Here is a 13,441-nt window from a genome sequence, read left to right on the forward strand (position 1 = left end):
AATTTACCTGTCGATATCTATTTGCAGACACCCCACTCTCTCTTGATAATTTAGTCTCTTGATTTTCTTAGTGTTATCACCAAACATATTAACAGTTCCATCCTTCTAATCATTCAGATCGAATATAGATAGCATTGGTCCAGCACTTGTCAGCAGTGGCCACTGTGCGCCTCGGTTGATTGCGTTCTGCCAAACTGATTAAGGCTGATTGATCACAAGTGCCTGTTTCCTGTTTGATAACCAAGACGCACCCCTCCCCATTCCTGGCTAGCCCATTCGCGGGGCTAAATAAGAACGAGGGACAATCGTTGAATTCAGCCCCTCGAGCCTGCTCTGCCCTTTAATACAATCATGGCAGATGTCATCTCGGTTTCCGTCCACCTTCCTGCCCGCTGTCCATATCTATTCATTTATTCAATGTCCCAGCATCTACTGCTCTCTGGGGCAGAGAAGTACACAGATTTACAACTCTTTGAGAGACGTAAGTTCGTTTCAACCCGATTTTAAATCTTCTCCATCTTATCCTAAAAAATGTGATCTCTTGTAATAGTTTGCCCCAACTCTACATTGTCAGTCACCTTTAGCATCTTACAGGTCTCAATGCGATCTCCTCTCTTCCTTTCGAACTCCAGAGAATACTGGTCTGAACTTCTCAATCTTTCCCCAAAGACCAACTTCTCATCTCTGTGATCAATCTAGTCGACCTCGTTTGAATGCCTCCAAAATCAATACATCTCTCCTCAAGTCAGGGCACCCAAACTGTGCTGCACTTACAGTCTCACTAATGCCTTGAATATGTACAGCAACAATCCCTATCTTTATACTTTAGAATTTTAGGAATACACACTGAAATTGCAAATGCCTTTCACATTAGCTGCTGCATCTACATGCGGGTTTCCTTTTGAGATGCAAGCGGACACCCAGATCCCTCTGCATATAAGAACCCTGTAGTTTCTCTCCATTCAGATAGTAATTTGCCTTTGTATTAAGCTGGTGAAATTGAATAACACCACATTTATCCAGATGAAATTTCCTTTCCAAATGTTGGCCCATTCATTCAACGTATGCATATCCGTTTAGAAATCTGTTACATCTTCAGTGCAAAGTAATTTCCTACTGATGTTAGCGTCTTCTGAACATATGGCCACAGTATTTTCTTACCCGTCAACAGAGTAATGATGTTGATTGCAAACGTTTGTGGGCTAAAGCCAGAAATCTATGGCACCCAACAAGTTGCATTTTTTGACAACAGAAAATGACCCATTTATTACATCTCTGTGCATTTTGTTAATTCACCAATCTTATATGCAAGCTTATCATTTATTCCTAAATCGTCTGATGTTAATGATGAATCGTTTGAGAAACACAGTATCCAGTGCCTTCTGGAAGACCAGATACATTACATCTCCAGGCTTTCCATTATCTACATTGTTTTTCACATCTTTAAGTTACTCAAGCAAATAATTCAAGAACGATTTATCTTTCGTAAAACTCCTGCGTGGAGTTGGACATTATCCCCCAGCCTGCATGGGTTTTTTTTGGATGCTCTGGTTTCCTCCCACAATCCAAAGATGTCCAGGTTAGGTGAATTGTTTTGCTAACTTGCCACTAGTGTTCAGGGACTTTTAGCTAGGTGCAATATTTAGGGTTAAATGTAGAGTAATAGGTCCAGGTAATCAGTCTGGGTGGGATACTGTTCGGAGAGTCGGTGTGGAATAATTTGGCCAATGGCCTGGTTCCACACTGGAGGGGTTGTATTCTAAAACCATATTGTCTCTGGTGAATTGCAGTTTAATTCTGCAAATGTTCTGTTCCTAATTTCTGAATAATGAAGCCTAAAAATTTGCCTTAAATTGCAACAGTTCTTTCATTACATATTATCGCCCAGTGATTCCGGTCATTGTAAGTTCTTCCCTTTTGATAACCTCCATGTTTTCTTTTTATTTCTGTGTAACGGGCGCATTGCTCGTAGCGATCTGTTCCCATTGCTGTTTAAGAGGCACGAGTGGCTGAATGGACACATTATCCTGTTGGAGTACAAAATTAACGGGCTGACGTCTTTCTGGTTTTCCCACATTATCATCTCAATGGGCAGAATGTCCTCTTCCCGATGATGCGTCAGAGGTTTGGGGCCTTATGGAATATTCCTGTTACTGTGCAAGTTTGAGGGGCTGGAGCGCCTCGTATTCCTCCACAACAGGCTGAAGATACTCAACGCTCTTCTTTTACATCTCTGCGATCGGAGTAAAGGAGTGATTCATCTTCACCTGTTTCTATACAAAAGAGAAATGAGTTGAATTACGTCCTCCTTTCTCAAAATATTCTCAGATAATTTGTGCTCTTCTCTAATTACTATGCCACAGACTCGATGGGCTGACTCTTATCCCAATGAACCAGTCTCCATTCACCCTGTGGCCTCTTCCAGTATCTGTGTGCAGACTTGAGGAATCTAAATAAACTGATCCTGTAGCTGTGTGACAGGATACTGGTGCTGCGTAGCCTAATCTCTGCTCAGTGTTATGGGCTCGAGGTGTAGATTGGCCTCCTCCTGTAACTGTATATCAGGCTGCAGGAGCTGAATAGTCTCGTCCTTTTCTGGTGTAACAGATTCGAAGGCCTGAATATCCTGCTGTTGTTCCTGTGCAATAGTCTGAAGAATCTAATGGATTCCTGCTTTTGCTGTGGAATTGGCTTCTGTTACTGGCTCCTCCCGCTGATCTATGTCAAAATAAGATGCCCTTTCCTTCTTGTAATGTCCAGTAGGTATTGGATCAACCTGATCATCCTTTCCTTACAAGCTAGCACGTTCATTGCAGGAGTTAGTTGAATGAACCATCTCTGAGTAGCTTCCAATGCAACAATATCCTTCCTTCAGTGAGGAGACTAAGTCTATACACGCGAATCCAATGTCATCTCACTAAGAAACTATAAAGAAGCAGCAACACTTTGCCAACCTTAAGTAAGTTTCAGAACCAGGGAAGCGAAGTCTCAGCTGTCTGAGGGAATGTGTAGCATTGTTGATAGATCATTGTCCTTCTCTACTCCATCAACATAACGGGAGATCTGATGAAAACATCACAATGCCACAGGAGAAGAGCATATGTGATAAAGCGAGGTGAATTTAACCTTGCATAATCAACTATTCTCCCAGATCCCACGTCGCCCACATTTCACAGAATCAGGTGAAATCGAGCTCAGATATAGCAAGGAGAAGCTAACAATGCTGAGATTTACATATAACAAAATCAAAACTCAACACAAATGTGGGCATGGTAACCAAGAGGAAATTAGAGAAACACTTTTGTGGATACTGCAGTTATAATGGACTGTTTCAAGTTATGTCTAAAGGAATGTTAATACTGCGAAAATTGGATTTAATGAGTGCGTATGTGATGGTTTGCTTTGACGGTATGTTCAGCATCGAGCAAGAAATCAGCTGGTTAGGAATTGATGTTGTCTGATCAGAAGAACAAATTGCAAACTTTGTTGAAATGAACATTTTTAAGAGCAGTGATTATGGGATATTGAAATGAAAATGATGTCTGCATCTAAATAACATCTTGTGTTTTTTTTAAATCATGGATAGAAATCTGCGTCATGCAAGTCATGAAGGTATGAGGTGCAAGTTGGTTTCGATGAATTGGAAAAATAAATGATGAAGATTTAATGTAAGACAAGTAATATCGGTCTTTAGAGAAACTCTGTAATGTGTAAAACATACGTATCTCCTTCTAATGTCAAATCAGCAATAGGGAAAGGTGATTAAATAATGGTTAACAAACGAATGTACAATTGCATCAGATCCAAGTAATTTAAATTTGATAAACAAAACAGGTTAGAAACCGCATTAGATCAAAGGAGGCAGCTCAGAAGAAATCTGTGGTACACCAGCGGATTCAGATAAATGTGGGACCAAGCAAAGGAGGTTAAAGGAACTGGGAAGTAAATGCAAAAGAAAACAATAACGCAAATAAGTAAGAAACATAAAGACTAACAAAAAAACTTTTATCAGAAGTTGACTGGAAATTAAAAGCAAGGTCAAATGTCCAACAGAGAATGTGCGGACAGAATTATTTATTGTCGAGAACAGTGTCTCAAAAATCAAGGACAGAGTCTCCTTTAGTCAAGGAACTATTTTTTAAACTGAATTACCTTTGTGACACCTCCCACTTAAAAAAAAGGAACCATCAATAATAAAAGATGGCTTCATTTTTAACGTTTCGCAACCCGATTAGGACTCTAAAGACGCATAGACACTATACTAACTATAGACATGCAAACATGCACAACCACGTGCAAAGTTAGGCAGCGGTACATCCAACACTGAATGCCTCCATATCTCACGTTTTCGCGACCTGCCACATGAATAATTGCCAAATTGAATGGCTGCAACAACAAGCTCCTTCGAAACAGTCTGGCATTTGTATCCTTATTTTTTTTCCACAACCGCCAATGGGTTGTAATCAGTGCATGCGATTGCCTCGGATGCATTGCTGGTAATATAAACACTGAAAAGGTGTAATGTAAACACCAAGCCTTAAAGACTCTTTCTCCACAATTAAATATTTCTGTTGATGAAAAATACCCTATGCGTATTTCTGTGCATTGGTCATCCTCCTGCAGGAACACCACACTGAAGACCACATCACTGGCATCGATAGCCACTTGAAAGGCTTCGTGTCATTCATTTTGGCGAGTACTGGGGCAGTGGGTAACACACGTTTTGGGCTATCAAATGCCTTTTGATAGTCTGCTGCCCAGTGGAAGAGTTTGCCCTTTTTTTAAACAATTCGGTGAGCGGAGCAGCTCACCTGCTAAAGTTTGGCACAATCCTTCAGGAAAAACACTCTACCCCCGGAAGCAAAATACTACTTCTTTGTCGATGGTGTGTGGAATTCCCCAAATACATTCGTTTTCCCATCTCGTGGGGCCATTTTTCCATGTCCAATAACGTGACAGGAAGGTGACATGGGCTTTGGCAAATTCACTGTTAGCTGGGTTTGCTACCAAGCCTGCCTTCCAACGTCGATCGAACACGTCTGATAAATGCTGTAAATTTTCCTTCCATGAGTGACTTAAAATAACCAGATCATCAACAGTTGGGTAATTCGGCAATGATCTTATTAGTCAGTCTCTGAAATCTCGATGCAGCATCCTTCATATCAAATGGCATGACATTGAACAGATAGTGTCCACTTGGCGTTACAACATCCGAAATTGCCTTTGCTCTCTCTTGTAGAAATACTTACTCAGAGTAGCCTCTGAGCAACTCCAACTTAGAAATGTCAGCTGCTTGTCCCAGTTTTCAACACAGTCCTCCAACCATGGATTTGCATATGCATGAGTCTTTGTAACAGCGTTGACATTGTGATAGTCCCCACTAACCATTGGCCACCATCTGGCTTTGGCATCATGACTATGGGTGAACTCCAGTCACTGTAACTCATTTCCATTATGCCATGTTGGTTCATGTGCTCTCCCTCCTTCTGAACTATGCGAACTTTAGAGGGTTATGCATATAAGGATCTTGTTTAATCAGAACAGCATCTCAAATACCTACGCCATGCACACTTAGGTTAGTGCTCCCCAGTTCATTTCTGTGTATCTCTGCATGTCATAATAATAACATTTTCTGTTTATTTCGATTTTCCTGCAAAAGTTAATACAATAATTTATCCCAACATTTTGAGGAATTTCCAATTCAGAATCCAATGAACCTGTTCTTTCTTTCGTGCTCTAATCATTAACATCTTCTCCTTTTTCTTTCCTTCCTTATCAAAATACCTGTTGGCATATTCACATGACACACTCTGTGAGATTTCTTCCTGTCAGGAGTTCATATCAAGTAGTTCACCTGACTCAATTCCTTCTCAATTTGATAAGATCCACTAGATCTTGCTTTTAAAGACTCATCTTTTACTGGACGTAACACCAATACCTAATCCCCAAATGCAACATTGCGAATTTGTAATTTCCAACGGCTTCTTGTTGCACTGTATGTGCTGTGATATTTTTCAATGCTCTCTAGCCAACTCTGCAGCTCTATTTCATTGTTCTCTAAAATAAGGTTTGGTGATCTCTGAATTCTGACTTATAAATTTCTCCTTTAACAGTTTTAACTGTCCTCTTACTTCATGCACAAACATTACTTCCAAAGTATTGAATTTGGTCGATTCATTCGGCGTATCTCTGACTGCAAAACGTGCAACAAGAATTCCCTTATTCGAATCATCTAGATAATCCTGACCACAAGCTCTCAACAGGGTCTTTAGTGTTTGTTGCCAGATCTCGAGCGCTCTGTGCGATTCCGGATGTTGCTTAGTAAATTTCAATTGCTTTATTCCCAAGTCATCCGCAACCTCTTTGAATAGTTTGGGTGTGAAGTTGGATCCTTGATCTGAGTGAAGCTCCATTGGTCGTCAGCATCTAGTAAAGAAATTAAGTTAATCAAACATAACCCTTTTAGCTGTGATGATGTGCAATGGATTGCCTCTGCGAGATCTCGTCGACACATCATTTATCGTGAATAAATACTCATTCCGACTTTTTGTTTGAGGGTGGGTAACCTACACTATCAATCAAGACTCTTGTGAAAAGTTACTTAAATACTGGAGTAGTTCTTATAGCTGCAGGCTTTAGTATTGCCTGCGCTTTTCTGTTTAGCTGACTTGTGTTACATATTTCGAAATATTCAACTGTATCTTTGTATTTTCCAGGCCAGTAAAAATGTCTTTATATTTTAGCCTGCGTTTCCTTAACCCAAAGTAAACTCCAAGTGTTAGCTCATGCGCACCTCGCAGCGCATCCTTTCTCTCCACGACTGGCAAAACAAGTTGATTAATCTCTGCACATTTCTCATCTGTTTGAATGTGTGATAGCCTCCATTTCCTCATTAAGGCAAAATTTGTGAGGGAATTACACACAGAAAAGCATTAATTTTCTTTCCTTATAAATGTTTTTTTTGATTTAAATGTTTTAACTCCCCATCTTTCGTCTGTAATGCAAATTTTCAGAAGAGGTCATGATAATGACATCTTTACCTATTTTGCCTCCTCTGTGCCAGTTATCTGATCAAGTATGTTTCTGATAGCACTACATCAACTTCCTTATCTGTGCCTTTTGATCTTTCCTGTTTCACCTTGTGGCTCTGTGATCTTGCGATCACACAACCAGGGAAAATGTATTGTTAAAGATTCTCCATTTGTTCACTTGCCTTCATTTGCATTGGCTTTTCGATTAGAGTAGGTAGGACGCCTACTGGTGAATCAGCTGTATCATTTGCAAGGATAAATTTTGTTCCTGAAGCTGAGAGTTTGTCTAGTACCCAGACCAAAAATTCTCCACTCCTATTTTAACATGCTTGCCTCACTCTGCGTAACTTAACACTTTTTTTCCCTCTCACCATGAATTCCTGTTACAGTAGATTTCCAGGCAATTGTTTCTCAGGAGTGCATATCTCCTTATCCATCGGCATTCCAGATTGATAGGATCCTGTATCCCTAAATGTTGCAAACTCCTTACCTATTTCTCATGGAATATGTGAATAAACTTTACCCTTTCATATGCATTTTCAAGCACATCTAAAACTTCCTTCTTTATCAACCTCTGATCATCTTTTATACTCTGAGTCAATTGGATAAATTAGCTTGTACTTTTGTTACTCGCCCAACAAAACCTCCAGGTTTGTCTGGTTTTCCTACATCTGGCTTTCTCCTCGCCCACCAACACTGTGATCTTGTTTGGCCCACTTCATTGCATTGAAAACACCGGAGGCTTTTAAATTCTCTCTCCTGCTCAAACACAAAATTAATATTTTTCGACAGCATTTTCCCTGAAAAAAATACAATTTTGCCGAGGACAATACTGAGATACAGGCTAATAGACGAGATGGCATTGAAGTTTAAAAGGAGGTTAAGTTAACAATTCTGAAAAGTGCAAAAATAGATAAATTCTCTGCGCCAAATGCGATTTATCCTCGTATTCACTGGGAAGCCAGGGTGGACATTGTACAGCCTTTAGCTTTGATGTTTATGCAGTCATTGCCTCCAGGAATAGTGCCAGAAGACTGTAGTATAGCAAATGTCTAGTTCGGGTTTATAGATAAACGCACTGCTGTGATCTGCATAGCTTCACCTTCAGGAAAGATATCTCATCTGGGTTTATACAACAATGTGCTGCTGTGGTCTGCAAAACTCCTAGTGCTGGACAGACACCTAGTTCGAGTTGAGATATCAATGCACTGCTGTAGTATGCACAGCTCCCGGTGCTGGAGAAACATCTAGTATTGTCTTATAGATCAATACACAACTAAGTTCTACATAGTTCCCAGCGATGAACAAATATCTAATCCGGGTTTGTAGATCAATTTACTGCTGTGTACTACATAGCTCCAAGTGATGAACAGATATCTACTCTGAGTTTATCGATTTACAGATGGCGTGGTCTGCATAGCTCCCAGTGCAGAGTTGATATTTCGTTCAATGTTATTGATCAATGGACTGGCGTGGTCTTCACAGTTGTCTGGACTCAGCAGTTTGCTGTCTTGAGCTGAGCAGAGTTTGATCTACACAGTGTTCTTGTCTGAACAGACATCTTCTCTGGGATAATTGTTCTTTGTCTTGGATTCAGAATGTGATATGTCTAACCATTTCAGCTGATCTGCCAATGTCTTTGCTTCTCATTCTTGTGTTTTGACGTTCCGTCTCTCATTCCATTAATGTTGCAGTGCGACCATGCACAATGCATCATGTCGGTAATTGGCCATTGTCCTGGCAGCAGCCACATTATCTTCATTTAGAAGGAGTCAGCCATTCCCATCGTCTTCGTCTCTCCACATAGAAAGAAAGGATGGCCTCTCGAATAAAGGCCGTCCCCTTGGATACACAGTTCAAAACACACGCTGCCCCTCACCACAACCAACCTACCACATCAAAATATCCCGTATGTATTGAGAGCAATGGGGCTACTGGAAAAAGCAGAGAGCAGACAGGGAGATGGAGCATCACTTCCAGTATCTGAACGAGTCGGAGTGAACCCTCCAGTACAAACTGGATCAGTAAGTCCTGTAATCTATCTCCATTTTCGTAATATACAGCCTGGTAGACATCCTGGAAAGAAAACAAAGGTTCACTATTACCTGTATTATATTCCAGCTGCCAAATTGTTGCCCATTGCTTATCCAATTAGAGATTGCCACCCTCTTCTTGATAACTTTAGTTTCGGCCTATGTTATTTAGAGTACAGTTGTTCCATTTATCGAAAACGTTGGCATTGGCCACAAGTAGATGAGGCCCCAGCACTGCTCTTTGTGTCACTCCAGTCGTGATTTTTTTGTTGGCCGAGACTGATTTATCCCTAATTAATCCTGCTACGGCTCAGTAACCAGCCCTCCAATATTCATATGCAACAGCTTTGAAAGGCTGCATATTCTCATTCAAATCCAGTCTAACAGACATGAGATATTAAAAGATTTGCTCCAATTGCTGAGGAACAACCTGGAAAGGCTGAAAGGCGTCATTTCTTTCCTGTTTGAAACTATCGATGGCTGAATAACCTGCACAATATAGGTAAAGATGTAAATGGTTTTGAACAGTTCAGAACCAGCACTAACCAATGTTTGGCTTCATGATGAGGGATGACAATTGCTGCTGTTGTTTCTGATAGCTCACAGTGCCTCATGGATGCCAAGTTCCATTTGCATGGTCCTTTATACGCATGTTCCAATTTGCAGGAGGTAATGCCACATAACACAGTTGGGGTATCTTCAAAATGAGGCTGAGACTTTCCCTCCAACAAGACTGTGTTCTGGGTGCTCCAACAGACATGGTACGCGACAGATCCGTCTGTGCCAAGTAGTTTGGTTAAAATGTTTCCTTGTTGTTGGTTGCCGCATCACTTCCCACTGACTGGCTGCTGTGTTTGAGGCCTCGCTCTCCTCAGTCAGTCGTGGGCTGTTGGAGACACTCATGGTGATAGACATTGATGTCTCTCATCCAGAGTACGTTCCGTGTCCTTCTCACGCTCAGTGCTTTCTCCAATTTGATTTCAACAGCGTGGAGAACTGATTTGTTATTGAAGTGAACTCTGGTGGGAAAAAGTTGTTCCTCATCAGGCGATTTCCATCACCATTTTGTCTGTTACTATGATATTTCCCGGGTTCTGGGACAAATATTGGAGAATTCCAGGGTAACTCCTTTCTTGACTGCTTCCCACAGTGACTCCACACTGGTGGGTCTGACCTGCTGTTGAGACAGTGCATGCCTAGGGATGGTGATGGGGCTTCATGAAACATTACCCTTTAGGTCTATTCTGTGAGTACGACGATGCCAGACAGTTTCTTGACGGGGTTAATACAAGGAATAAAGGTAACAGTGCAGCAGGGCATAATGAATGAAAAAGATAAATGAAACGTATTCCATCTGAGTGCGTGTTGTATTCACAAAACAGATTGAGGAAATCAGTGCATATTTGAGGGAAGTGGATGTGATTTATTAACTTTAGAAAGACATGGCGACAGGTTGACCAATATTGAGAACTGAATATCCAGGACGTTTTACAGCTGGGAATGTGAGGCAACACTGAAAAAGAAATGGGGTAATATGTATAAATTAGGGATGGCGTCTGCATTTTCATTAAAGAGGACGTTACATCAAAGTTTTGTTCAATTAATTTTATCTTATTTAAATATTACACAACACCAGGTTATTGTCGAAAAGGTTTAATTTGAAGCATACTAGCTTTCTGAGCGTCCCTCCTTCATCAGGTAGTTGTGGAGGGCACAGTTGTCAGACACAGAATTTATAGCAGAAGTTTGCAGTGTGATATAACTGAAATTATACATTGAAAAATAGCTTAATTGTTTGTTGAGACTTTGATCTCTTAGAATACTATTACAGTTTCACTTCTTTCATGTGTAAATCACAACACCTATTTTCTAAATGTTGCATTCTCTGGTTAACTGTAAAAATGTGTGTAAGGAAGACAATATGCTGAAGGTGTTAGCCCCCTGTGTACTCTGTCTTTGCCATAATATTTAGACTGATTGTAAACAAAAAAGTGAGATAACAGAGTTTTACATCAATTCATGCAGTTTTTGAGCAAAGTACAATGTAACTCTGCAAGTCCAAATTCACCCCACAAACATATATGTATATGTATATGTGTGCATGTGTGTCTTTGTTTGTGTGTGCACGTGTGTGTTTGCCTGTCTTTCTGTTTGGGTTGGGGGATTGGGAGTGAGAGCGAGAGACTGTTTATGTGTGTGTATGTGAGTGTAGAGTGTCTTAAATCTGAGGGGGGCATGTTTAAGAGTGGGTGTGTGTGAGTCTGTTGGAGAATGTGTGTGTTTGTGTGTGTGTGTGTGTGTGTGTGTGTGTGTGTGTGTGTCTGGATGAGAATTAACACCTCGCCAAGACCTTCCCCACATCTCCACTGCTTGCCTTTAAACAACCTTCAAACCTCAAACAGGCCATTGTTCGTAGCAAGCTGCCCGGCTTTCAGGACACCTCCATACAACCCTGTCGTGGTAAGCGCTGCAAGACGTGTCAGTGTGTGTACATGGATAAAACCATTACGCGTGGGGACACCTCCCACTATGAACGTGGCAGGTGCTCATGTGAGTCAGCCAACGTTGTCTATCTTATACGTTGCAGGCAATGTTGCCCTGAGGAATCGTATATTGGGGAAGCAGAGCAAAGGCTAGGGCAATGGATGAAGGGCACAGCACAACAGTCAACAGACAGGAATGTTCCATCCCAGTCGGGGAACACTTTAGCCGTCCAGGACATTCCTCCTCGGACCTTCGGGTGACCATGCTCCAAGGTGGACTTCTGGACAGGCAACAACTAAAGGTAGTCGAGCAGAGGCTGACAGCTAATTTCTGTACTCATAGGGAGAGCCTTGGGTTCATGTCACACTACAGGTGACCACCATTGCACTATATACACACACACAGGCACTCCTACATACACACACAGGCACTCCTATACACACATATACACATAGACAGGGACATACATGTACACAGATACGCACGCAGATACTCACACACACCCTAACAGACACATACACTCACACACTCACACATGCATCCTCTCAGAGACTTAGAGCACTCTAGACTCACGCACAAACATATCGACACTCTCTCACAGACACTCCCAAACCCCCACCCCAGACACACACACTCCTAAAGACACACACTCCCACACTCACACATGCACCCCCCACAGACACTGTACACTTACATACACACACTCTCTCTCTCACACAGAACACCCGCAAGCCAGGAAGACCCACAAGCACGTGGTAAAAAAGGAGGGGGGTGGCATTGCTAATTAGAAATGGTATAACGGCTGCAGAAAGGAAGTTTGAGGGGGATCTGCCTCTGGAGGTAGTATGTGCTGAAGTCAGAAATAGGAAAGGTGCAGTCACCTTGTTGGGTGTTTATTATAGGCCCCCAAATAGCAGCAGAGATGTGGAGAAACAGATTGGGAAACAGATTTTGGAAAGGTGCAGAAGCCACAGGGTCGTAGTCATGGGCGACTTCAACTTCCCAAATATTGATTGGAAGCTCTTTAGATCAAGTAGATTGGATGGGGCGGTGTTTGTGCAGTGTGTCCAGGAAGCTTTTCTAACGCAGTATGTAGAGTGTCCAACCAGAGGGGAGGCCATATTGGATTTGGTACTCGGTAATGAACCGGGACAAGTGGTGGGCTTGTTAGTGGGTGAACATTTTGGTGATGGTGACCACAATTCTGTGACTTTCACCTTGGTTATGGAGAGAGATAGGTGCGCACAACAAGGAAGTTTTTACAATTGGGGGAAGGGAAATTACGATGCTGTAAGACAGGATTTGAGGAGCATACGTTGGGAGCATAGGCTGTCAGGGAAGGATGTGGTGGAAATGTGGAACTTTTTCAAGGAGCAGATACGACGTGTCCTTGATATGTATGTACCGATCAGGCAGGAAAGAAATGGTCGTGTGAGGGAGCCTTGGTTTACGAGGGAGGTTGAATGTCTAGTAAAGAGGAAGAAGGAGGCTTACATAAGGTTGAGGAAACAAGGTTCAGACAGAGCAGTGGAGGCATACAGGATAGCCAGAAGGGACCTGAAGAAAGGGATTAGGAGAGCTAAGAGAGGGCATGAAAAATCCCTGGCGGATAGGATCAAGGATAACCCCAAGGCATTCTATGCGTATGTGAGAAACCTGAGAATGACGAGAACGAGGGTAGGTCCGATCAAGGACAGTGGTGGGAGACTGTGTATTGAGTCGGAAGAGATAGGAGAGGTCTTGAACAAGTACTTCTCTTCAGTATTTACGAACGAGAGGGACCGTGTTGTTGAAGAGGAGAGTGTGAAACGGACTGATAAGCTAGAAGAGATACGTGTTAGGAAGGAAGATGTGTTGGACATTTTGAACAACTTGAGGATAGACAAGTCCCCC

Source organism: Chiloscyllium punctatum, chromosome 40 (genome assembly GCF_047496795.1).
Source record: "Chiloscyllium punctatum isolate Juve2018m chromosome 40, sChiPun1.3, whole genome shotgun sequence".
Taxonomy (NCBI): Eukaryota; Metazoa; Chordata; class Chondrichthyes; order Orectolobiformes; family Hemiscylliidae; genus Chiloscyllium; species Chiloscyllium punctatum.